Below are 27,354 nucleotides of genomic sequence, written 5' to 3' on the forward strand. Positions count from 1 at the left end.
TTGATAAAAATTCTACGAAAACATTCCTTTTCTTATGCATGGGAATATACTGATATGAAGGGAATTGATTGCAAAACTTGTATGTGTCATATTTATATTTAGGAAAATGCCAAACCAGTTAGACAACCATAAAGAAGGATGAACCTAATCTAACAGAAATTGTTAAGGATGAATTACAAAAGTTACTTAATGTGAATTTCATTTATTTGATATCAGATAGTCAATGGGTATCACCTTTGGTGATTTTTCCAAAGAAGAATGGAAAATGGAGAGTGAGCATTGATTATAGGGAATTGAATAAAGCTACTTTGAAATATCATTTTCCACTACCATTTATAGATCAAGTACTATATACCTTAGAAGGGAAGAAATACTTTTCATTTATTGATGGTTTCAGTGGGTATAACCAAATCTAACTGGCACAAGAAGATCAAGACAAAAAAACCTTTACATGTCCAAGGGGTACACAATTTTACATGGTACTTTCTTTCGGGTTATGTAATGCACCAACAACATTTCAAAGATAAGTTTTGGGTATATTTTCTGATCTAATTCATGATTTTGTGGAAGTTTACATGGATGATTTTACTGTCTATGGAAATTATTTTGAATAAGCTCTTGAAAAATTAGAAAAAAAATCCCGTTAGGTGTAAAGAAGAAAATCTTTCATTATGTCACGAGAAATGTTTTATGATGTTTAATGAGGGAATTGTTTTAGGCCACCATATTTTAAGCAATGGAATTAAGGTGGAAACATATAAGGTAGAAGAAATTTCTAAAACAATTCCTACTTGTCAAAGAGATGTTAGAAGTTTTTTTGGTTTGACTAGTTATTATAGATGATTCATAGAAAATTTCAGAAAAATAGCCTATCCACTATTCAAAATTCTTACAAAAGATTGTGAATTTGTTTTTAATTATCACTTCCATAAAGCATTTGAGACATTAAAATAGAAAATCACTAAAGCACCAATTTTGAGGGGACCTAATTGGTCTATTCCTTTTCACATTTCAATTGATGCTTCAAATACAACTTTATGAGTTGTGTTGGGATAGAAACAGATGACTCCTTATGCTATTTGTTACACAAGAAAAAATTTGACATTATATTACCAGTTATGAAACTTTCATTCATACAGATCATTTTTCTATTAGATATCTAATGGACAAACCAATTATTAATTGCGGGATCATAAGATGATTGCTGATGTTGCAGGGACTCAATATTACTATTCTTGACATACCAGGAAAATAAAACATAGTTTTTGATCTCCTATCTAGGCTGTAGAATGATAATAATAATGTTCTTGTAAAAGATAATTGTTTGGTAATTTAATTGAGTTTAAATTACTTCATAAATTTCTAACCAATGATTGTAAACTAATGAAGTGTATGTGCACTAGTTTTGCTAGGATTCTTTATTATGTGAATAAATTTTCAAATTGAATTAGGATATTTTATGCACATGTTTTTACCTAAGGATCACTCAAAAATAAAAATATTATCACTTTTGCATGAAACAAAAGTATCATACTTGACACAATAAAACTAAACTGAAGTGCAGAAGTAAATAACAAAATTAAATCTAAATTCTCTTTACACTTGCAGAAAAGAAAGCTACTCTTAAATTGAAGAAAAAAATACCACATTAACAAATCTAAATATGCTTCACATTGACATAAATGAAACTACTTTTAAGTGCAGAAAAAAAATATCACAGTGGAAAATCTAAATCACACTGATAAAGCCTTGAAATAAATTATACTTCTAATTGCAATTCAAAATTAAATGATTCTACTCTTCAATATTTACATGTGCATAATGGATCCCTTTCGATTATTTTCTTCATCCTTCACACAATGAATTGATTATATCTATAAAAAAATCTTCAAAAAACTCTATTACAAATTATATCCTCACTGTCACAAACATTCTCTAAAAATCAAAACTGAAATATTAACTATGATAACTTAATGATGTGAAAGATTGGCTATGATAATTTAATACTACAAAACTCAAATATTAACCAGAAATGGAATGAAACCTTACAGCTCCTAGTGGGGCCTCCTATGAGTATAGGTATGTTGCGATTAACAAAGATTAAACACATATTTAAACACACAACATAGTGGAATAACAAGCTTGCTTTAATAATTTACAAAGAGTATTTCAAACAATAACCAGTCTGTGTCATTATCATGCCGAGAGGTAGGTTTTATAACCTCCTTCATTAAACTGTTTGGATATTTCTAAGCCTATCCTGCTAGAAAAAGCTCTTAAAATAAAATAAGATAACATGAAATAGTGATTCTTCATGAATTGCTATCGGAGAAGCAAACCAGGGGACAAAATATCATCTTCATCCTTATCATCAATATCCTCGCTTGCCTAATTCATATTTGGCTCCTTTTCCATTGGGTTGAATTTTACGTTGACCTGCTCATACGACATCCCTATCACCTTGCTGGATCATGGGGATAGGTGGAAATCATTATGCTGATTTTCAGCTACCTGTCCATACATTTTGTTCCTCAACTGATGTTTCAGAACTTACATATTCTTCAAGTAAGTTGCAGAATAGATCATTAGCTTTAGGATTGATGCAATTTGGTAGCTTATGCAAATATTAAATCAAATAATAAGGAAACAATGAAACTATGAATAAACGATGATTAAGTACCTGATTTTGCCAATAACCTTGTAAGCTAACACCTTATGGAGATTTTTATGGTCAAAAAGGGGGGAAATGGAGTTTAAGAAGGATGTCAAAAAGGAATAATTTTGATCTTCAACATTCCCCCACACAGTATATATTGCATGTCCTTATTTTGGGCAGGGTCCCTGGGGTTAAATTTTGTAAAAGTTTTGTTAATATTGTAAAGTCTCCGCATTTTGAGGAGCGGAGCATGCAGGATGATAGGAGTCAAAGGGGCTTTAGGAAGGTCAAAGCCCCTTATTTTGTTAAGATTTAAACTATTTTGTGACCCACCCATGGTTCGTGGACCATGGTATTGTAATGAAGTATCATATAAAAGAAGTCATAGAAGAGTCATAAGGAGATAGCGAAGAGCATAGATAGGCAAGTTTTTGGTTTGTATTGTCTATTTTGTACTTGGGAAAAGGGGAAGGCTCCTACAACTGTGTGCATGGAGACCTTGGTAAGTCCGCAGCTAAGTGCGCGAGCCCCTACAGTTGTGTGCGCAGGATTGGAATAGTCTGCAATAGACGATCTAAGCATAATAAAGGTTGTTCTAAAGAGTTATCTGTGCATCTGTGTATCATTGCTTATCTCTAGATTTGTTGTATGTTTTGATCTGTTGAATTCAATTAATCATGAAAAGTACTTAATAGATGTGCAAAAGATGTAGATCTATTTATTTACATAATATTGTGAATGTTTAGCGCAATCAGCGAAGGGTTTAAATATGTTAACTGTTAGTTGCTTTAGTTTCTGGGTTTTAAGGGTTAGGGTTCACGAAGGTCGGTTAAAGCCCTAAGTTTAACATAAACACACCACATAGTCCTTTGGATGCATAAATTTGGTTCTAGCATCCCCCAATACTACCTTGGGTGAGATTGCAGCCTGCGCTACGCGAGTTGTTGCCAAAAGGGCTGGTAGTGTAGGGTTTTGATTGTTAGTGTAACTAACTCTAAACTTGGGTCTAAGCCTCCTCAAGCCAACAAGTGGTTCTATTTCCAGGACCAGGATCTATTTGAGGAATGTATGATGTGGCATAATTGGATACCAACTAAAAAGGAGATTGAAAAGTGGATAGATCGGAAGCTGCACGAATTTGCAGCCTAAGAAAACAAGAATCAACACCTGTGGAAATAAGAGTGGTTGAACATATACTTGTATACATAAGAACATGGAATTTTCTTCTGCTCTTTTCTATGGAAATTGTACGAATGGTTGTCTAAATTGGTGGATGCTCAAGGTACTTGGAAGTTGGATAACCCTATCGTGTGGACTCTAGAGTTAGTAAGGCATCTGGAAGGTTCAAAAAAGAAGATCGCGAGGTCTGTCGATTATTGGATCGATAATACTTTGGGTTGATTCATTACTGAATTCGCGATTGACACCTCTATCAGTTATAACAAAACTAAACACTGGTTTTTCAAAGGACGAAGAGGTAAGTATCTGAAATCTTTCAAAAATTGGATTAAGATGATATTGTGTGAGAAACATGTTATGCCATTGAATTAATGTTTAGACGAGACTTGACGGGAGCTACGCGAAGTGGGAAACCATTCATAAAATATCCAGATTCAGGTGCAGAATATAGTTCTTTGTTGGAAGCCTCTAATAGTAATGACAAAGGTGATAATATGGACGCCTCAAGGTGCACTGTAGGTGGTATATTAGAGTATTACGAGGATACCACATCCATCCACTCCACCTCTGCCACCACTTCCACCTCACACACCTAAACCTCCATTTCCACCTCTACCTCCACTATTTAGTATGGCGTACGCTATGAAGATGCCTATATTCAAGGGTTTGGGGACTGAAGATCATGAAAAATTATGGTTTGTAGCAAATTTTGTGTGGAAGTCACAACAAATAACATACGATGATCTGAAGAAAGCACAGTTGGTCACAACATTGCAAGATAGGGCGCTGAGTTGGTATATTAAGTATAGTACAACTCATCCAGTTGCGACGTTGAAAGATACGAAAGGTGAGCTGAATAATGAAATCAAGAAGCCTAGGTTGCAAGCCCAGTTTGTAATGGAGGTCAAAGAAGTCAAGAAGAGGGTAAATGAATCTGCATGGGATTTTGATCAAAGATTGAAATTTCTGCTACAAAAGGATAATTTGCAGATATCGAATGAGAAACATAAGGATTGGTATATTGCCTCACTGTTACCTCACTTAAGATTTCCATTGTTACCGAAAAAGCTTGAAACACAGGTGGAAGATCTAGAGATTGCTATTAAGTTGGAAGCATCACCTATTCTAGATAGAAATATGGGAGTGCATCAAATTCAATCCTAGTTGGCTAGCCTGCATATGGAGTTACAGGATCTTGAAAAGGGGAAAGAGGACCAAAGTGAGACCCATGCAGAAGTATGGTGCTTAAAGTGGAACAACCATGGTCACGACAAGGATCATTGCCTGGTGTATCATAATTATCTCATTGGGGGAGGTCCTATTCCCCTGAAGCTAGAAAATACCGTTGGATCAAGTACCAGTGTAGTACCATGGTGCACTATCTACCAGATCACATAAAAACATATGACAGACAATTTCCACTTGTTACAAAAGTTTGTGAAGAATCCCCAACAACTATTTTGCAACTTTTGTAAGTCTATAGGCCATGATGAGCACAATTACCGAAGCGATGAGTTAATGATGGAAAAAAATATGACATTTAGAGTATAGGCCAATACATGTCCTTGGTAGTGTTGTTGGGAAAAGTATCTAATACGGAATGACCCTATCCCACTCTAAGGGTGATAGTACCTCAGCAACAATCAAAGCAAAGCTATTTGAGATTACTTCTTTATGAGATGTAAAAGAGGGGAGAAAGAGATCCACTAACCGATGTCTTCCGCTAATGATTGATCCAATCTTCTCTCCTTGCTGCTTGCTCCCAGCTCCTTGCTCTTTCACTGGCCCAGCTACACCAAGATCCTGCAAAATGACAAGAGAGGGAAACTACAAGAAGCATACATTCATAATTGATTCAAGGATTAGAATAAATCAAATACACAAGTATAACAACACATCATTGAGACACATGCATATAGAAGAACCTCAAATGCTTTATTAATGGAAGAAGTAAAGTTCAGGAAGTGATACAACCATAAGAGGCCCAATCCAGCATCACCTCCCAACAGAAAGAAATATCCTCTTCACCTCCTTCAAAGCAAATCACCCAATAGTTCTAAACTCAAACCAACAACAATTCTTTACATTCACAAGATTCCGGCCTTCTTAGACCTCATGAGAGAGATCTATATATAGGATTTTTGGAGAAAGGATGAGTCAGCTTGAAAGCTGACTAGTGTCCTCTCTCACTTCAGTTATTCTTCAGTTCTTGAGTCCACTTGGAGGTTCTTGCTTCCACTTGGAGATCTAGACCCTCTTACTCATCACCAGTCGAATTCTCTGATCCAAGTGTCATTTTGGAAGATTCCTGGGCATTGACACCTTGAGGAATGACAGTGCCACATGTCCCAATTCGCTCAGCGCAGATGCTCAGTGGAGCAGTTGACATGATCCAGAATTGCCTTGTTTTTGAGTGTTTTCAGGTGGAGAACTTTTACTCAGTGTTGTGGTTTGCTGACCTTGTTCCTCTAGGGGTAGGAACAACATGTTTAGGGACTTTGGATCCCTTAGATTATGGACATTTCATGCTTCATGCTGTAAGGCACAAAAATGTCTATAACAGTTGCCCCCTAAAGTATGAGGTCGTTTATCGGGTGAAATGCTTTATCAGGAGGATCCAAAGTTCATTCAATCGCTGAGAGGTGACCTGTAATAAAATACAATACAATACATTATTTTTCATTCTGCTTTCATGATCTAGCTGAGGCGGGCATTCCCATGCTTAGCTTTATAAATTCATTTTGGTACATAGAACAGACGATCGTCTGATGGTAGACTGATAATTCTCTGCTGAAATTATCATCCTTTGAGTAGGATGATCATCTGCTGCAATGATGTACATGTCAAATGTCTTTATATTTCCTGAATATATATCGCAGCCCGGATGGATGAAACTAGATCCGGGGTCTTCAAACTTGTTCGATCTTCACTCTAAGTACAAGTCGATCCATGTGAGAATTGCGCTGAAGTCGAACATGGAAAGACATCGCTTGATTACCGGTCAATGATGTAAACCGTTAACAAGCGCGAGAGGAATCACCGATAATGATAATGACCCTCAAGGTACTGCAGTACAATTCACGTGGTGTGAATATAGGGCTTGGCGTCGAACACCACGCAAAATCTTCTGGTCGAAGGTCATTGATGTATACCTGTCGCCGGAAGTGAGAAACTTGCCATTGAGACATGCAAGCTTCAAAGTACTGAGGGGGGTGTTCCTAGATCAACTTCTTGGATAATGAGTTGAAGTCGACAAGAAGCGATCCGTCAAAGGAGGGCCTTAATGAATCCCACATCAGTGACACGGAACGGAGCTAATGATTTTAATGGAGGTGAAAACAATCTGTGACATATGATTCAGGGTGGCGATCATGGATGGATGAAGGATAATGTATGGCAGTGGATGGGACACGGTTGACTCTTTCTGAACAACATCTCTTGAACATATAACGACATTGATGCGATGGATCGGTAGCATTACCCCAAATGTGGATGGTTTGGTGAGACCATGGTGATGAGACCGATGAATGAAACAACCCAACCCGATGTGATACGGAGGAAAAGTGTCATGTTCAAGAGCGACTTGCTACCATTAAAGCTTTGAGGTTCTCCCAATTTTTCCCCAGTCATTTCTGACCAGTACCTCTTTATTTTTGTCAAGCTTGAGGAGGATAACATATGCTTGTTCTATAACCTGCCCTTCGGGCAAGCCCATCGCTATGTTTTAACGAGCTTAGCGATAGGGAAACTCGTTCTCGTCTAAAGACAAGTTTGTTGCTATTTAATCATTTTAACGAGTCTAACGACAAGGAAAACTCGGCCCTTTTCATTTTTAGAGAGTCTGAAAAGGTACATAAAGTCAACTCCAAAATTCCTTTTTCGTCATCTAATCCCTTAAGTCTGAAAAAGTATAAAACAATACAGAAGGGATGAGTTTTCGATAATTTTAACGAGCCGAATAAAACAAGCGCTAGACCTTTTTGTGCAATAATCCCTCAGGTCCAAAAAGATTAAAATCTAGAGGAGGGATAGCTCTTCCGATCCTTTTAACGAGCTGGAAGGCCAAAACTCGGAAAACTTTTCATATTTTACGAGTCAGTTGAAAAGCGCTTAAAGAAGACTCGTCTTTTGAGGAACGAGTGATAAACAGGGATAGCAGCAGATTCCAGGTACAGGTTGGAATTTTCCAATCACGGCAGTGTCACAAGGATGGCTAGGTGAAATCACTCTTCGCAGCTGTTCCTCAAAATGGGTAAACAATCATATGGAGGTGAACGATCGGCCAAAATGAAAGTGGAGGTGGCAGGTGCAAAACACGACCAAGGCTTTTTATGGCTGATAAATTTACGATCACAGTGGTTATTTACCGGGATAGGTTCTTTTTTTAGATAAAAATGAGCTTAAACTCTGGAGGAAACATTGCTCACTGCTTTTATTTATTTTTTAACGAGCATGAAGACCGCGTTAAAACTGCTCGGATCTTGCGTTTATTTTTTAACGAGCATGAACTTTATGCTAAAACTGCTCGATTATACCAGTCATAAGATAAGTAATGTCCCCTGTGAGATCTCTATTTTTTAAGGAGTTTCATCTTCACTAAGATTTACTCCATATCCTTTCTTTATGCAAGTTCGGAAACGGCTAATCCCAAAAAACAGATAAATAAACGCTCTTAGCTTGCATTCCAAAAGGTTTGCATGCCCCCAGGTATAAAGTACAATTTCAAGGCTGCCCCTACTTATCCGTCAAAACATTTGTTTTAAAGGGTGAGGCTTACCTCTTTCATGTTACCCAAAGATTGTTCTGTTAATCTTTCAAACAAAACACTTCCTCGGCAATGCCTACCGAAATAGACAAGGGTGAATGACTGTTGTCAAACACGTAACTTTGAAAAAAGAATCCTATTCTAGAACAACCCCTCTTCCATCCACGGACGGGGTACGAACTGGTCATATTCTCTCGCGAAATTCTATCTTATACCCAAGGTTTTCTCTGCCTAAAGCAGACCAGGATGCATGCCCCCTGGGTTCCAGTCCATCTTTCTGAATCACTCGCACTCATCGGGAAGGAGGACTGGGGGTGGAGACATTTCTTGATTGAATAGACCATTCAGGGTTGGTATGTGACTATTTGCGATGCGTGATCCCGGAAATGAAAGTTGGTCTACAAGCTTGACCATCCTTCCTTCGTGTGGAAAACACATTACTCTAAAGAGTGAGGAGACTATTGCTCCCATGCAATATATATAGTCTCGTCCAAGGAGTAGGTTATAATCCAAGGGTCCTTGAACGACCATCACGTTCATTTGAACGGTCTTCCCTTTCAATGTAACAGGAACATTGGGGAGGATCCCTAATGGTCGACTGGTTCCTTTATCAAAACCCGAGAGATTTCTTATCTCAGGCAAAAGCGCCGGGGAACCCAGTGCTTTCCAAGCAACAGAGGAAAGGATACTCACAGATTCCCCTTCATCAATGATAGTTCCAGCCATTACCATTCTGTATATTTTGACTATAATGCTGAATGGTATACTGGCTGGTAACCGGGGTCTGCCTAGTTGGTTCCAATCAAAGGACACAACCAGGTTGCTTGGTGGTGGGACCAAATACACGGCCGGATATGACCCTGACGATGTTCCTTCCTGCGATAAAGGAATGGGCGCATTGCCCTGATGCTCATCAGAGTCGGTGTTGATGAAAAGAATCTGGATGGTGTCATCCTTATTCTCTTCGGTGATGGTGTCATTTGAAGATGAATCTTCAGTGACGGTGTCATTTGAAGACGAGACTTCTGAAGGGAGAACCGGGTCAACTGCCGTTTCGACCTTTGGACTTTTGTCCGGTCTGGATTCAGTAGGTTCATTTTCAATGACTAATGCTTCAGCTGACCACTTGAGTGGGCCAGCTGTATTCTCAACCAATGAAGGACTTGGCACGAGTTTTTTGTATCCAGGAGGAAGTCTCAACGGTGAAACCGGACGATCTTCCAAAACTCTCTTCGCTTCGTCTAAGAAGGGACAACGGTGGATGGCGTGATCGCCTTCACACAGTCTGCAGGGGGATCTTGCTCCCCCTCTTTGTCTTGAACCTTCACTTTCGCTGGTTGACGGTAAGCATTCAACATGGCTATCAGAGGTTGATGCTCCCGAACTGTGCAAATGAGGGGACCAGTCCCTTAGTATCCGGGGAATACAGGGACAATCTCTATAGAAGTGGTCTCCTCTACATATGACACATGGCGATTTAGGCCCGGTCTGTGCTGTGTGTGGATTTTTGTCAGATGTCTTTTGCTTGCCCCCAGTCGCCTTAGGCTCTTTCTTCTCCTTCTCTCTCTTCTTCTTCTCCTTCTTCTCCATGGGAGCTTGGCTTTTGCCGGCTCTACCTTGTGAAGATGAAGGATCGGAGGAAGAGTTATAAGAAGTAGAAGGCTGGTGGGTAGCTCTAGACTGATCTAACTGTTGACTCGACTATTCAGGAACCATGGTGTTCTGAACTACATTGGTTGAGAACAGCCAAATTGGCAGGCCAATTGTCAGTCCTGGAAGCGACAATGTGGCCATGTGGGGTGCACCAACTTCTCCCCAAGAGGAGAAAGGACTAGGATTTCCATCATGTGGAATTCCTTGGTTGGTGCGTTCCATGTTCTCGACCTACAGATCAACGCAGGAATAGGAGGTGATTATGTTCCGTTTAAAATAAATTTTATAACGACGCTTTAGACACAACTTGCTTTTTCACTTTTTAAGAGTCGAGAAAAAGCTAAAGATGACTCTAGTCTCCTTCGATGTTTTAATGAGCCCGAAGTGACAAATGCTCGGATGGACTTTTTCAGTTATAGAGTTTGAAAAAGGCCAAAAGAAACTACTCTAGAGTTCTAGGTAGAGGGTGTGCCAAACTTTTCGCCTAAACCATAGAATACATTTTACGGTACGAGTGGTCGATCTTCGTGAATGCTGTGTTCACTGCATTGCGATCAGTAGGGCGGCCGACACGGCTTCCTATGGATAAAGGCTTTGTTCCTATAGGGGTCTCCCAATATATACGCGACGGTACGTGGGAGCACAAGTCCGTATTGATACTTATCGCTTCACCGTGGAGGAATCACCCAACCACTCAGTGCTAAGATATCACGTTTAACAACGCCGGAACACGTCTCTAGCTTAGACCTCTATGTGTTTGCGTTATGTTTCAAAGCGTTGTTATGTAAATTCAATTTATTTTAAGGTTGATCTTGTTTAGCAGTTTTCCTTTATGGATCACCACGATTTGTATGGTAACACTCCTAAATGCAGTCTAAGATGATAAGCAAGCTTTTTCAATCTTTCAACTTTGAAAATCTTAACTACTGAGGGAAAAGAAAGACATCATCCTTTCACACAGATCATAGAGCACACACTAATGCACTTTTTCCTAAATCAACATGCAAACTGTCAAAATGCATATGCACAATGCAGGTATTTCTTTTCTCTTTCTTAATGTTGATGTACTACAAAAAGAAAGCTGTTGTATAATTTTGAATTCAATTTCAAGTGAAAGCAAACAAGCTTTTGTCCAAAATCAAAAGACACCTTAAGATTTACTTGTTTCGACACTAGAAATATATAAATTCAAACCATGTGACGAAAGCAAAAGCTCAATCAGCTATGAACAGCAAACAAACTAACTCTTAAGATCAAAACGACACTTATCACAGGTCTAGATCTAAGAGGCCACAGCAAGACTAGTTCACTTTCATTATGGGAAACTGCAAATGATGTAAGAAATACACAAAGAACAAATACAGTTTCTTTATACAACCGAGGCGGAATAGTGGCAAAGAAAGGTGGTTTCAGATAGGTACATTGACTGATAACAGGCTGCAAAAACAGGGATGAAAACAGGGCAACAGAAAGCAGGGAACCCCAGTTGCACAAGGCCTAACTGGTTCAGCGCAGGTAGTACACTGTCAGTTTGACATTCAGCGCAGGTAGCCCCTTCGGGACCTGCGATGAAATGCAGACTGCCTTCACAGTGCCTGCAATGAAGAGAGAAACTCTCGTTTTTCTCAGTTTCCGGGTTACAGATTGCTCAAAAATCAACAGTTTTTGGCCAAATCAAAAGCTATCAATCAAGTACACACTAAAGGATGAAAAGGAGGATGAAAAGCTATCACTAAGAGCTATTCAGAGTCCTTGTGGATCAGCTCTTCAAATCATAAACATGCCTAGAAACTGAGCTAGAGTAGCTGCCCTCTACTTTGCATTTGAAAGATCCAAATGCAGTTCGATTCGGTACTCCTTGTGTTTAAGAAATGAATAGCAAAAACACAAACAACCAACAAGATACGATCCCCAGCGGAGTCGCCAATTTGTTGTTGGGAAAAGTATCCAATACGGAATGATCCTATCCCACTCTAAGGGTGATAGTACCTCAGCAACAATCAAAGCAAAGCTATTTGAGATTACTTCTTTATGAGATGTAAAAGAGGGGAGAAAGAGATCCACTAACCGATGTCTTCCGCTAATGATTGATCCAATCTTCTCTCCTTGCTGCTTGCTCCCAGCTCCTTGCTCTTTCACTGGCCCAGCTACACCAAGATCCTGCAAAATGACAAGAGAGGGAAACTACAAGAAGCATACATTCATAATTGATTCAAGGATTAGAATAAATCAAATACACAAGTATAACAACACATCATTGAGACACATGCATATAGAAGAACCTCAAATGCTTTATTAATGGAAGAAGTAAAGTTCAGGAAGTGATACAACCATAAGAGGCCCAATCCAGCATCACCTCCCAACAGAAAGAAATCTCCTCTTCACCTCCTTCAAAGAAAATCACCCAATAGTTCTAAACTCAAACCAACAACAATTCTTTACATTCACAAGATTCCAGCCTTCTTAGACCTCATGAGAGAGATCTATATATAGGATTTTTGGAGAAAGGATGAGTCAGCTTGAAAGCTGACTAGTTTCCTCTCTCACTTCAGTTATTCTTCAGTTCTTGAGTCCACTTGGAGGTTCTTGCTTCCACTTGGAGATCTAGACCCTCTTACTCATCACCAGTCGAATTCTCTGATCCAAGTGTCATTTTGGAAGATTCCTGGGCATTGACACCTTGAGGAATGACTGTGCCACATGTCCCAATTCGCTCAGCGCAGGTAGCCTTCTTTGCAGTTGACATTCAGCACAGATGCTCAGTGGAGCAGTTGACATGATCCAGAATTGCCTTGTTTTTGAGTGTTTTCAGGTGGAGAACTTTTACTCAGTGCTGTGGTTTGCTGACCTTGTTCCTCTAGGGGTAGGAACAACATGTTTAGGGACTTTGGATCCCTTAGATTATGGACATTTCATGCTTCATGCTGTAAGGCACAAAAATGTCTATAACAGGTAGGATCAAGGCGCACCGACAATGCATGAAGGGTTCTAGGGATGATGAAGAGGACAAGGAGGAGGATCTAGAAGAGGTCATGGAAATATCATTTGTTACAATTGTGGGGAACGAGGCCACTTTGTGTGGGATTGTCAGAACCTGGCACACCCTGCTTGGCAATATTATTGATTGTTTGACCATGTTATATAAGATTGTCCCATGCTCATCGCGAAGATGCAAGAGAAGAAGAACCATCATCCTACTTAGAATATCTAGATGATGAGATCAGAATCACGCGAAGATGGGCCTAGTGTTAATATTGTCACATGAAGTGGTATAGCTACCAGGGAAGATAAAGGGAAACAATGAGAGGAAAGTATATGGGTGCACAAGGCTATTGAAACGGATGCTCGATTTGATATTCATAAGGTAAAGAAAACTTTTATGGAGGCAAATAAGAGCTTTGCAAATTCAGGTGCTTCCACATCAAAGGATGAGGGTACATGAACGAAGAAGCCTGAAGAAGTCATTGTTGCATAGGAAATAGATCCTTCATTGTTTTCATCTTTCCTACATACCTATATGAAGTTCCTAAGGGACCATAAAGTAGTAGAGGGATTGAAAGAGTTGATAGACAACTACGTTATAAAGGCTAAGTCACTACCTGAGCATTGCACAATGCCTAAAGTGGATAAGGGTAGGAAAAGAACTGGTCGAGAGATAAGATTGATTGCACAGATCAGAGAATTTAAAATGGACTAGGAGATCCTAGATTCGGGATTTGATGAAAATGTCTTGCCTAAATAGACATGGGAAAGAATGGGAAATCTAGCACTACAGTAGTCCCCAATGGGGCGCTTACATGGAGTGACTGTAGATATTGAAGGGGCACGTGCCATCACTAATTTTGAAGTAATTGAAATAGTGGATGACAGTAATCCCTACCCAACGCTACTTGGTATTGATTGGGCATTTGATATGAATGCAATCATCAACCTGAAGAAGCATAGCATGACATTTGAGAAGAAGGAATTGAGAGTGATTGTTCCATTGGATCCAACAGAGGGTGCATAGTATACTGAACTAGTCCGAGATTACTATGAGGAGGATGATATTGAATAGATCTATAAGCTTACTACGCGTGATGAGGATTGGATCAACCCTACAGAGGATGGGCGAATTACTTGGGAGAAGGACAACTCCTGCAATTAGGATTCAGATGAGGAGCTAGAGCTTTGGCAAAATCGATTGCATGAAGTATTAACATTGTAATGCAACAAACTTACTAAGTCACTCCAGTGTATATCTACTGAGGCACGAAATTTACCATATTATGATGGCTTAGATGATGTAAATTTATTTTTGGATAAATTTGAAAGTGATGTACTAGAGGAACATCGGTTCCAGGCACTAGATATCATGCTATGAGCTATGCCTGCCACATAGTGGGGTACACATAAGAGAAACTTTGCAGATTGGAAGGAATACCATAGGATGATGAAGCTAAGGCTTGGATATGCCAATACCTGCATGACTAAAAAATATACATGGAAGGATGATCCATGTAAGAATATGGCTTGGTGGAAGAAAGCATGGGGAGAGGAACCACAACTTGAGTGGGTACACATATTCTGCTAAACTTTGGGTACTATTCTGATGAACTGGTATCTAAAAATAAGGCTGCAACATGGAATTTTAGAATGGGATGTTTTGAAGGAAAGTTTTATGCTAACTTTCTTTTTTGAGGATGGATTCAAATGCATTGATGAAGCATTACATGAAATTAAGGTTGCAATATTCAGGAAACTGGAAGAACCTGTCACATGGGTCCAACCAGATTGGAGTACGCAGTTGCACCATGCTCTGAAACTCTATAATGTGACCATAGAAGAAAGTGAGGAAGATCCCAGAAATATTAGTATCCCTGAGTTAGAGGGATAGCGTGAAGTCCTGACATCTCAAAACCATTGAAAACTAAGAACATAAACATTGGGTCAGAAACATAGCCGAAGTTTGCAAATATAGGTGATTACTGGGATGAGGACATAGTTGATAAAGTTACGGAGCTATTATGGGAATATCAAGACTTGTTTCTAACAATGTTCTCTGATCTAAAGGGGATAGTAGGTGATCTGGGTGTTATGAAGATCAATCTAAAGCCAAATGTGAATCCAGTAAAGTAGCACCCATACCGGTTGAACCCTATGTACAAAGAAAAAGTGCACGAAGAATTGGATAAGAGTTTGCAGCAAGGATTATTGAGCCTATATAAGAATTAGACTGGGTGAGTCCTATGGTGGTCCAAGAGAAGAATACGAAGGATGAAATCCTAATCTACGTAGATCTAAGGAAATTAAATTATTCTTGTGTACATGATCCATTCCCTACGTCGTTCACAGATGAAGTATTGGAGAACGTTGGTGGTAAGGAAGCCTACTCATTTACAGATGGATTCTCAGGGTATCACTAGATCAATATCACACCAGAAGCTCGAAGAAAGACTACCTTCACCATAGAATGGGGTTTCTTTTAGTATACAATTATTCCCTTTAGAGTTAAGAATTCTCCTGTGATATTTTATAGGGTGGTAGTCATAGCTTTTAAATAATCTATTCATAAGTTTTTAGAGGTTTACTTTGATGAATGGACAATGTTTAGATTGGTAAAGAAGCATGTTTCCAGTCTTTTTCTAATGATGGATACTTATAGGAAGTATAAGATATTCCTTAATATGAAGAAGTGCATCTTTTGCATGCCATATGGGATACTCTTGGGCCACGTTGTCTGCAAGTAGGGGTTGATGGTGGATCCTTCCAAAATTGTAGTGATTATCAATATAGAGCGTCCAAGGAATGCAAAATAGCTACACACAACAATGGGACACACCAGATACTATAGAAAATTCATCAAGGCATATGTGTAGATCACTATGCCCATGGAGAAATTACTGAAGAAGGATGCGACATTTTGTTGGGATGATGATTGCATGAAAAACTTGGATGTATTGAAGGAAAATATGGTAAAAGCACCTATTCTAGTGTTCCCTGATTGGAAGAAAGAGTTCCATGTACATGCAGATTCATCCTGCATAGCGTTAGGAGCAGTTGTAACCCAACCAAGTGCAAGTGATATTGACCACCCGATTGCATTCGCGAGAAGGAAGTTGTCTAAAGCAGAGAAGAACTATTCGACCATAGAGCGTGAAGGATTAGTGATGGTGTATGTGCTCAAAAAGTTCAGGCATTATTTATTGTGTGTGCAGTTCAAAATATACACAGATCATTTCGCATTGAAGTACCTAGTCAGCAAGCTTGTGTTAGGGGGGAGGGGGAATTATAGATGGTTGCTGCTATTTCAGGAATATGACTTTGAAGTAGTTGTGAAGCCAGGGAGACTAAATGTTGGACCAGATCACCTTTCGCAAATTGAGAATGGCAAAGAACCCACCATTATTGATGAAGGATTGCCTGATGCATAACTATTTTCTCTACGCATTGTAGATGAACACTTTGGAGATATAATCCAATTCTTGTCTATAGGTACAAAGCTTGAAGGGTATACGATGCAACAGAACAAAGAATTGGTGGTTAGGGTTGTTGATTTTTCCGTTATTGTAGGACATTTATATAAAATGGGATCGCATGAAGTTCTGTGAAGATATGTACCAGATTATGAAAGACAAATATCTTCACTGAAGCACATGGAGGAGTTGATAGAGGGCATTATGCTGGAAGAGAAATTGTGCAGAAGATCCTATGAGCTGGGTTATGGTGGCGAACTATGCACAAGGATTACAAGGAATATTGTAGGGCATGTGATGTATGCCAGAGGAAAGGGAGGCTGTCGTGAAGGGATGAATTTACTCTGAACCCACAGGTATCATCACATGCATCCGATAAATGGTAAATAGACTTTGTGGGAACAATTCAACCACCAAGAAAGAAGACAGGATCGCGATACATCATCACTGCAATTGAATACTTAACCAAATGTGTCGAGGCATAGCTTGCGAAGGATTCTAGTGCAACTACAACTACAAAGTTCATAATTGAATATATTTTGTCTCAGTTTTGCTGCCCTAATATTTTGATAAGCAACAGGGGTTCACACTTCCTCAATGAAACATTACTACCCTACTTGAAGAATTCCAAATGTATCATCATAAAATCATGCATTATCATCCTCAAGAAAATGGTACAATGGAAGCCTTTAATAAAATCTTGGAATGTGCTTTGACAAAGATTTGTAATGAAAATAGGAATGATTGGGATGTGTGCATCCTAGCTGTTCTTTGGGCATATAGAACTATCTGTAAGAAGTTGACTAGAAAGACACCATTTAGGCTAGTTTATGGACAAGATGCAATAATGTCAATGGAGTATCTTGTGCCCAGTTTGCAGATCACTGCAGTCACAGAGATGATAAAACAAGATACTATGGAAGAAAACCTCGCACATATGGTGGAGTTAGAAGAATATCACTATCTGGCTGGTTTTCATCAGAAGGTGCAAACGGCTCGCAAAAAGGCATGACTTGATCATCACATTAAGAAATGCACTTTTAAAAGTGGAGATGCAGTATTTTTGTATGATAGTAAGTTCATGAAGTTTCCAGGAAAGTTTCATATGCATTGGTTGGGACCATATATAGTCAAGGAGATTATAGATGGAGGCGCAGTTCAGCTCGCGAAGCTAAATGGGGAATTGTTTCCAAGAAAAATCAATGGGAGCCCGTTAAAGTTGTATAGGGGTGATCCCAGCCCTACGCAATGAATATATGAATGCAGGGAAGTCCTAGTACTCCAGGAAATTGCAAGGAAGTGTGAGAGTATATACTACTCTGCTAGAAGGACAGTTTGGCAAAAAAAGGGGTTTCGCGACGATTGGAAGAAAGGCGTAGAGGAGAGATGTGACAAAGGAGCTACACTAGCATGGTGGGTCCCACATAGCCTGGCCAAAAAGTGACCGTTGGAAGCATTACAGGAGAGCATTTAAGTAGCATATCTTTGGAAATCTGCCGCCAAAAGTGCATTAATGATGGAGATATGGAGGGAACAGATGGATTTGAATTCAAAATGTGCTATAAATACAACATCCCACTTCACATACAAACACTTTGCTTCCTGAGAAATTGCCTTGAAATTTTTCACTTTAGTTTGAGCTAAGATAATTGTTGCATGTCTAGAGGGGATTCGAAATAAATTTGAGAGATGCTTTTGTAGCAAGGATTTGGGTGGGAGGCGACTTTACCTAAGTGGTAGTGAAAAATATTATGGGAGAGAATGACTTCAACCCAACCCATACCTACCATAGCACCTAGGTCGCCGAGGCCTAAATCCACTGCCTCTGTGGCAGGAGAAAAGAAGCAAAAGAATCCCCAGCAAGCACTGGTGCAACAATCACCATGCAAGAATCCAATGGAGATCAGACAGAAGGGTAATATGGATAGAACCAAGCAACTGATGAAACCCTTGGACTTAGATGAGGAAGAATTAACTATGGGGATTGAAGAGATTGTTACAGATGAAGCCATGCCGATTACTCAGCTACCCCCTTATGTACCCACTAGGAAATCCATGACCAAAGTTACAAAAGACCCAGATTTGGTGAAGTTCCATGTCTCCAGACCATTGATGTCGGAGGAGGTACCTTTTGAGGGAAATTTGTTAGTCCAAATACCATTTTTAAAGATGGAGGATTGGGACCTAGGTGATCACGTGAAGTTCCCACAGTTGTAACCAAGAAAATATCTTAAGAAGGTCTACTATGAGGAGTTTGATGTTACAAAACTTGAGCTAATGAAGTGGGAAACCAGATTTGAGTGTACAGGGTCGCTCAATATGTTTTGGGTGCCACATTTTAGTCGCAAAACCATTAACACTATCTGTGTGCATCAATTATTGATGCTGGTTCACAATGGGTGCCTTTGGTTGGGAGGGCCCATTCCAATTACTAATATGCTGATTCACGAGATAACATTGTTGCCTTATCAAGGAGTAGACCCTGCAGATGCTTTTGTTTGGAAATCGTCGAAGACGAAGTTGGGAGACCATATGAAGAGAGACTTTGGGTTGGTGAAGAAGTCGTGTGGATATGTGATTAACTCCATATCAAATGGTGTTGTGTAGTTTTCCGCACAAATATTGGCTGGCAAGATAATGAGAAAGTGTCGCATTGATGAGGTACCGACACCAGTAGTATTTTTGGCCATGCAGTGTGCCAAAGGAGTCCCATATAATTGGGCTTAGTATCTATGTTATGAGTTCCTAAAGGATTGTCGAGAGGTCCATGATGATGGCAAGGAATTCCACTATGTGTGGCTACTTTTGTTGATCACACTAGTGGCATGGAGAACGCTGGAGGAAAGCTAGTTCCCGTAACATGATCCAAACCTATGCAAGGCCGCGAAATTCACCTCGCTATGGGTGATGAAGTACCCTGAGCACATCACGGAGACAAAGATATTTTGGGTCCTGTTTTGAATCTGAGTTGAGGATGGTGATTAACCAATGACCACAATTATCACCAACCTTGCAAGCACAATATGCTAACATTGTTAATTTCAAGGCATATTTTCATAATCTGTCTATCTGCACAGAGAAGGATGCCATGGGAACATGGCATAAGTTTCCATACTTGGTCATTGAAGATGATATTATGGGGGTTGTGAGTAAATGGTCAAGCAACTAGATAACCCCATCAAATGCAGGTGCAAGCACTAGTAAGGCTGCAGAAGGCACGACTATGACAAAAATAGAAAATATAAGAAGAAAGCAGCATAGAAGGCTTTTGTGAAAGAAAAAGCTACGACGAAACAAAAGGTCGTACAAAAAAAAGAGGCCTCTACAAAGGAGAGAGAAGCACTAAAAGAAAAGGTATATGCAAAAGATATGGATGCGCCAAATGAAAAAGTGACAACTTCATAGGCCACTATTGACTTCGAATAACCAAAATGCACAAATGTGGAGGTCGAGACTCAGGATAAAGAGGAAGGTGGTACATACTTAGAGACCCCCTTCATACTCAAGAGGAGGCATAAGTGAAGCTCCATGGGATCGTGAAAGAAGAAGAAGTCTAACAAGTCTGTGAGCATGACACCATTGGTCGTCACGGAGGGGGTCTTGGACGAGATCAGTGATGTGGTCCACAACATAATAGAGACTATTTGGGGCCATATTAAGGACCAATACCATTAGGAGTTTGAAAAGGTATCATAGGGCCTGAGGGAATTGCAGGTCGAGACAGGAGTAATTCAAGTGAGTGTAGGACAAGAGAGCCTGACTCAGGTGAGCCTGAAGCAAGCGAGTGTGGTAACCTCAACAACAAAGATCACCACATACCTCCATGTAGTACAATTACCAGAAGTATCTTCACACATTGAGACTTTAGAGGACATGGTGCGCCTCTTGCATCTGAAGAATTTGAGCCTTAACCTTGCAACGATCCCCATTCAAACATTGCATGAGCTGATTTGAGGAGTATCAGATGAGATTAGGGTTTTGGAACAACCATCACTACTAGTTATCATCAAATTCAAGACTAAAAACTAGGAGATGTTCAAGGAAAAGGCACAGACACTCAAAGAATGGGAAGGGGTCATTTCACAAAGTCAACAGCTAGAAGCGGCGATAGCGCAGGCCTGCAGTGAGCTTCCCAAGCTACAAATTCCAGTGGAAGTGGTCTCCATAGAGAAAATACAGAAGTTAGATATTGTGGTGAAGGAGCCAAAGGAGGAAATTGGCAAGGTTCACTTTGAACTGCAGCTGCAGATATCTGAGCTTCAACTTAAGCAGTGGCCAACTACTCCTCAGGAAGCCAGAGAGCTGTGAGGCTACTATTAAAGAACACATGACTACACAAGAGATTGTAGTCAAGGATTTCAACCAACTATTTTAGCAGACCATGGAGATGTGGACCTCGAGATAGGAGGATCCACACTTGTAGAAAATTGAACCCGACATCCAATAAAAACAAATGTAGTTTGATGAGATTAGGGCTACAATGCGGACCTTAGCCCCAGTGCAAAGGTTCAGGAGACTGTAGGAGGGAAAGTTCATCTAGACCCAACTCAATGAGTTGCGTCAGAAGGCATCCATCATATCCTCAAGAATGCAACCCTGGGTTGATGAGGCAAGCCAGTTGGCACAGATGGTTTAGAGGAAGCTAAAGGCTATGCAATAGACACAAAGAACAATGGGATTTGCAATTGAAGGTCCAACCACAGAGAAATTGGTTGAAGAGGTTCATTAGGCCACTGTGAAGGGAGAAACAAATCTTCAAGAATTGAAGACAAATTTCAGAGGTCTACAGGTGAAGATCTAGGAAACACCGGCAAAGCGACTCGGGATGAGTCACAACTTTGTGTTGGGGGGCTATTGGGACAAGGCCCCCTGGGGTTAAATTTTGTAATTTCTTTTATATTGTAAAGTCTCCGCATTTTGAGGAGCAGAGTGCGTAGATTGATAGGAGTCAAAGGGGCTTTAGGAAGGTTAAATCTCCTTAGTTTGTTAAGAGTTAAGCTATTTTGTGACCTGACCATGGTTCATGGACCATGGCATTGTAATGAAGTATCACATAAAAAAAGTCATAAAATAGTCTTAAGGAGATAACGAAGAGAATATATAGGCATGTTTTGGGTCTATATTGTCTATTATGTACTTGGGTGAAGGGGAAGGCTCCTGTAGCTATGTGCACGAAGACCTTGGTAAATTTGTAGTTGAGTACGCGGGCCCCTGCAGCTGTGTGCGCGGGGTTGGAAGAGTATGTAATAAGACATCTAGGAATAATAAAGACTATTGTAAAGAATTATCTGTGTATCTATGTATCATTTCTTATCTCTGGATTTAATGTATGTTTTCATCTGTTGAATGCAATTAATCATGAAAAGTACTTAATAGATGCGCGAAAGAAGTAGATCTATTTTTTTACATAATATTGTGAATTTTTAGCGCAATCAGCGAAGGGTTTAAATATGTTAACTGTTAGTTGTTGTAGTTTCCCAGGTTTAAGGGTTAGGGTTCACAAAGGTCAAATAAAGCCTTAAGTTTAACAGAAACACATCACATAGTCCTTTGGATGTAGAAACCCGGTTCTAGCATCCCCCAATACTGCCTCGGGTGAGACTGCAACCTATCCTACGCGGGTTGTTGACAAAAGGGCCAGTAGTGTAGGGTTTTATTGGTCAGTGCAACTAACTCTGAACCTGGGTCCATGCCCCCTCAAGCCAACACCTCATGCATAAAATTTCAAAATTTTGTGATCCACTTTGTCACTAAGCTACCTTTGAGGCTTGACCAAGAACATCTAAATTAGTATTCTATTTTATTTTTTGTTCTGGTTGCCATCCTTGGTTTCTTCATTAACATCTTGCACTGCAAACTCCTGATTTTACTTTTGAGAAGTTTATTTTTAACCTTTAACTTCTTTTTTTTGTACCAATGGCAAATACGTAGGAGAATACTATCATTTTGAGACCTTTGAATGTCATTTTTTACCTTCATTGCTTCATGTTCATTCTTTAGACACTTGTTTAACACTTATAGTTCATAAATTTCCTGTTTAAGAGCATTTTCAATTGTATATTCTTTTGGAGGGCTGAAATGAACTTCTTCACTTAGAATTTATTCTTGATTCGAGGATAAATTAACAACTTTTCCTTGGGCCTTTCGTTCAAGAGATTTTATATAGTCATAGATTTCTTGTTCAATAGGGTCAATTTCCAAGGTCTTTCTTGTTGTACTTGCAATTGGTGATGGTATTTTATATGCTTCTTCTTACTCTAAATCAAAAAAGCCTGAAGACTATTTAATGATTGATTTCATAAGTCATGCACTTCTTCTTGATGGTTTTTCAACAATGACAGCATGCTTTCATTTGCAAATTTTGTCTTGTTGTGTTTCTTCTTTTGATGGGTCTTCATGTGTACTGATGAATTTCTTCTTTCTAAGACTCTCTAAAACATTTGAAAGAGGTGTTTAATCATCAAAATATATTTGTGTATTCTCATCTTGTGGTATTTTCTGTGTAGGTAAATCTTTGTTTTGAAGCTTAGGGTTTGAGGGAAATTTCTGGTGGCTTCTTCTTATTTTTGAACTAGATTAATCTTGCTCAGCTTCTTTAAAATGATTTCGAACTAGAAAATTCTCCCAATTATCCCCTTTACTCAAATGAGCTTCAATTAAAAATTTTAATAACACGTGATGATACAAAGCATTGTCAATAGACTATAATTTCCTTTGGATATTAGTGGCCATTTTTCTTAAACTACAGAACAAGAAATATGGAAAATTGATTTCATTGCCATCAATAAAATACATCATCAACTGAGCATGATAGAAGAACATATTCCCAAACCTACCCTCACAGGTTATAAACTTCTGAATGATTAACTATAAATTTCTCCATTTACTTTTTAAAGTTTTTACTAAAATTCCTTTCCTAAAAATTGAGATGTCCATACCTAGGCTTTTAAGGAATATTTCCCAATCTTTCTCTTTGATTTTCTAGCTTTTAAACCAAATTTCCCTGTTTCTTGGTAATCCTTTAGCTTCTGCCTTAAAATACTATGTCAAGACCGACCTAATATCTCCAATTTCTGCTTCCATCCCATCATATGCCTGGGCGATCGACTTTGTAATCTCCTTGTCATGCCAATCAAACTTTACAAAGACCTATAACTATCGTGCCTGTTGAAATTGCTTTCAGCTATGGATAGGCTTCAAGAAAATTGGTCCCATTCATCTCAGAACATACAATAACTGCCATGTTGAGAGAGTTTTAGTCCTTAATTTCCCTTTTTGATAGGATAATGGGGTTTTGGTAATAGTAGCAAGGACGAGATTCAGGTAACAATTGAGATGTTTTAGACAAAAAAATGAAACAAATCCGAAGGAAGTGGGATATAATGTGAAGGAAATGGGATAGTGTATGATAGAAATGAGATGATATACACACGAATTTAAATAATGGCAATGTTTTAATGTCATTCACATCTTGTGCTGATTACCAAAAATTCATGCATTGAATGGCGAAAACTAATATTATGGCACGAAAAAGGTAATCATTAGATAATATGGTGGAGGAAATGGTTATAATATTCTATTTATATCATAATTTAATGTTTTTACTTTATTATTTAACCAATATTTACATACCATTCATCTTGCCTTACTGAATTGTTCTTTTGTAGGTTGCTTAGATTGCTCTCGATATGATCTCCATTTAGGATTCTTTGGCCATGATCTTCATTTTCTTTGGATATAATCTGTCAAGTCAGCTGTGGAATTTCATGAGAAATACAGAGTATTGACAATTTTGTAGTTGTCTAATTTCTGCAAAATAGGAATAAAAGGAATGGGACAAGAATAGGGAAATTAAAAGAAAGTCTAGGCTGCCAAGAATTCTCGGTGTTCAACCTAGACTTTCTACATAAACATGCCAACAATGTTGGTTTCTACATAAACATGCCAACAATGTTGGTTTTCATGTTTATATATATATATATATATATATATATATATATATAGATATAGATATAGATATAGATATAGATATAGATATAGATATAGATATAGATATAGATATAGATATAGATATATCTATATATCTATATATATATATATGTGTGTGTGTGTGTGTGTGTGTGTGTGTGTGTGTGTGTGTCTTGAACAATAAAGTAGAAGTCTAAGGTAGAGAGGAATAAGAATCTTCTCTGACCAACTTTAAATTCAAGATTATCTTGTAGATTTGTTATGAACTCTTCCTTTGTTAATGGTTTATGATATATTCGTAATATATGACCATTTACAAGGAAAGTTAATTTTTCTTCATGAATGGTTTTAATTCTGGTTGCTCCATTATCAAAGATAATGGAGGAAATGGGATAGTGTATGATAGAAATGAGATGATATACACACGAATTTAAATAATGGCAAGGTTTTAATGGCATTCACATCTTGTGCTGATTACCAAAAATTCATGCATTGAATGGCGAAAACTAATATTATGGCACGAAAAAGGTAATCATTACATAATATGGTGGAGGAAATGGTTATAATATTCTATTTATATCATAACTTAATGTTTTTACTTTATTATTTAACCAATATTTACATACCATTCATCCTGCCTTATTGATTTGTTCTTTTGTAGGTTGCTTAGATTGCTCTCGATATGATCTCCATTTAGGATTCTTTGGCCATGATCTTCATTTTCTTTGGATATAATCTGTCAAGTCAGCTGTGGAATTTCATGAGAAATACAGAGTATTGACAATTTTGTAGTTGTCTAATTTCTGCAAAATAGGAATAAAAGGAATGGGACAAGAATAGGGAAATTAAAAGAAAATCTAGGCTGCCAAGAATTCTCGATGTTCAACCTAGACTTTCTACATAAACATGCCAACAATGTTGGTTTTCATGTTTATATCTATATATATATATATATATATATATATATATATATATATATATATATATATATATATATATATATATATATATATATATATAGATATAGATATAGATATAGATATAGATATAGATATAGATATAGATATAGATATAGATATAGATATATGTCTTGAAAAATAAAGTAGAAGTCTAAGCTAGAGAGGAATAAGAATCTTCTCTGACCAACTTTAAAATCAAGATTATCTTGTAGATTTGTTATGAACTCTTCCTTTGTTAATGGTTTATGATATATTCGTAATATATGACCATTTACAAGGAAAGTTAATTTTTCTTCATGAATGGTTTTAATTTTGGTTGCTCCATTATCAAAGACAATTTTAATATCATAAGGACCAAGCTAATGAGTTTGATATTTTCCTTGAAAATATTTAAATTTAGAATAAAAGTGCAATGGCCAATCACCCAGTTGGAACCTTATATCTTTGATAAAATTATCATTCCATCAGGATCTTTATTGTTTAACTATGATGGTTCTATGAATAACATCTTTTCAAATCTCATCAAGTTCATTCAATTGCTCCATTTTTTGCCTTTTGGATGCTGATATATCAAGGCCCAATTTGACTGTTGTCTTGAAGGTCTTTATATGGAACTCAATTGGAAATAAAACTTGCCCCACATAAATAATTTCATAAGAAGTATGACCGGTTGTGTTTCTCCATGTGGTACGATATGCCCATAAAGCTTCTAGAAGCTTTTCTACCCAATCCCTTCTATGCAGATACACAGTCTTGGTAAGAATTGCTTCAAGTACTTTATTAGTAGCTTCAACTCATCTGTTTACTTGTGGATGATATGGAGTGGATTTATGATGTTTGATTTTGTATTCTTCCATTATATTTTGCACCAACTTGGATGTAAATTGAGTACCTTGATCCGTCACAATTTCCCTTGGAACACCAAAATGAGTAAAAATATCTTCAAAAAGAAATGAAACTACAACATTTTCAGTAGCAAAAGTAAGTGCTTTAGCTTCTACCTATTTTGTGACATAATTTGTACAGACAAGAATGTACATTTTTTCCTTGATGGTGGATTGATTGGACCAATAAAATATAGAGCCCACTTTTCAAAGGGTTCAATAAGTACATGAGGTTGTCAAGGCATCTCATCTGAAGGAACATGCTTTCCCATTCTCTGACAACTATCACTTCTCTTAATATATTCTTTGGTATCATTAAAAAGAGAAGACCAATAATATACTAAGAGAAGGATTTTATAGGAAGTACTTTTATCAACAAAGTGTCCTCCACATGGTTCATCATGACAAATCTTTAATATTTTTGGTACTTCATCTTCTCTGACACATCTTTAAATGATTAAATCAAGCCCTGTTTTGTACAATTCTCCATTTATCGATTTATAAGATGCACTAGTTTGAATAACTTTCCTTTTCTCTCGAGGAGACAAGTATGAAGGTAACTTTCCAGTGGCCAAATAGTTAGCAATATCTTCAAACCAAGGAGATTTAATAGATACTGCAAAAATATATTCGTCAAGAAAATTATCTGTTACAGGTACATCATTATTATCATTTTGGATTTTATATAGAAAATCAACAATTTTATTCTCCTTTCCAGGCCTATCGAAAATAGTAATATTGAATTCTAGTAATAACAATAACCATATTGTAACTCTACTATTAGTGATTGATTTATTTATTAAATATCTAATTGCAGAGTGATTTGTGTGAAAAA

Source organism: Pinus tabuliformis, chromosome 7, assembly GCF_031772625.1.
Source record: "Pinus tabuliformis cultivar Carrire ecotype Pingquan chromosome 7, CPIR1, whole genome shotgun sequence".
Lineage (NCBI taxonomy): Eukaryota > Viridiplantae > Streptophyta > Pinopsida > Pinales > Pinaceae > Pinus > Pinus tabuliformis.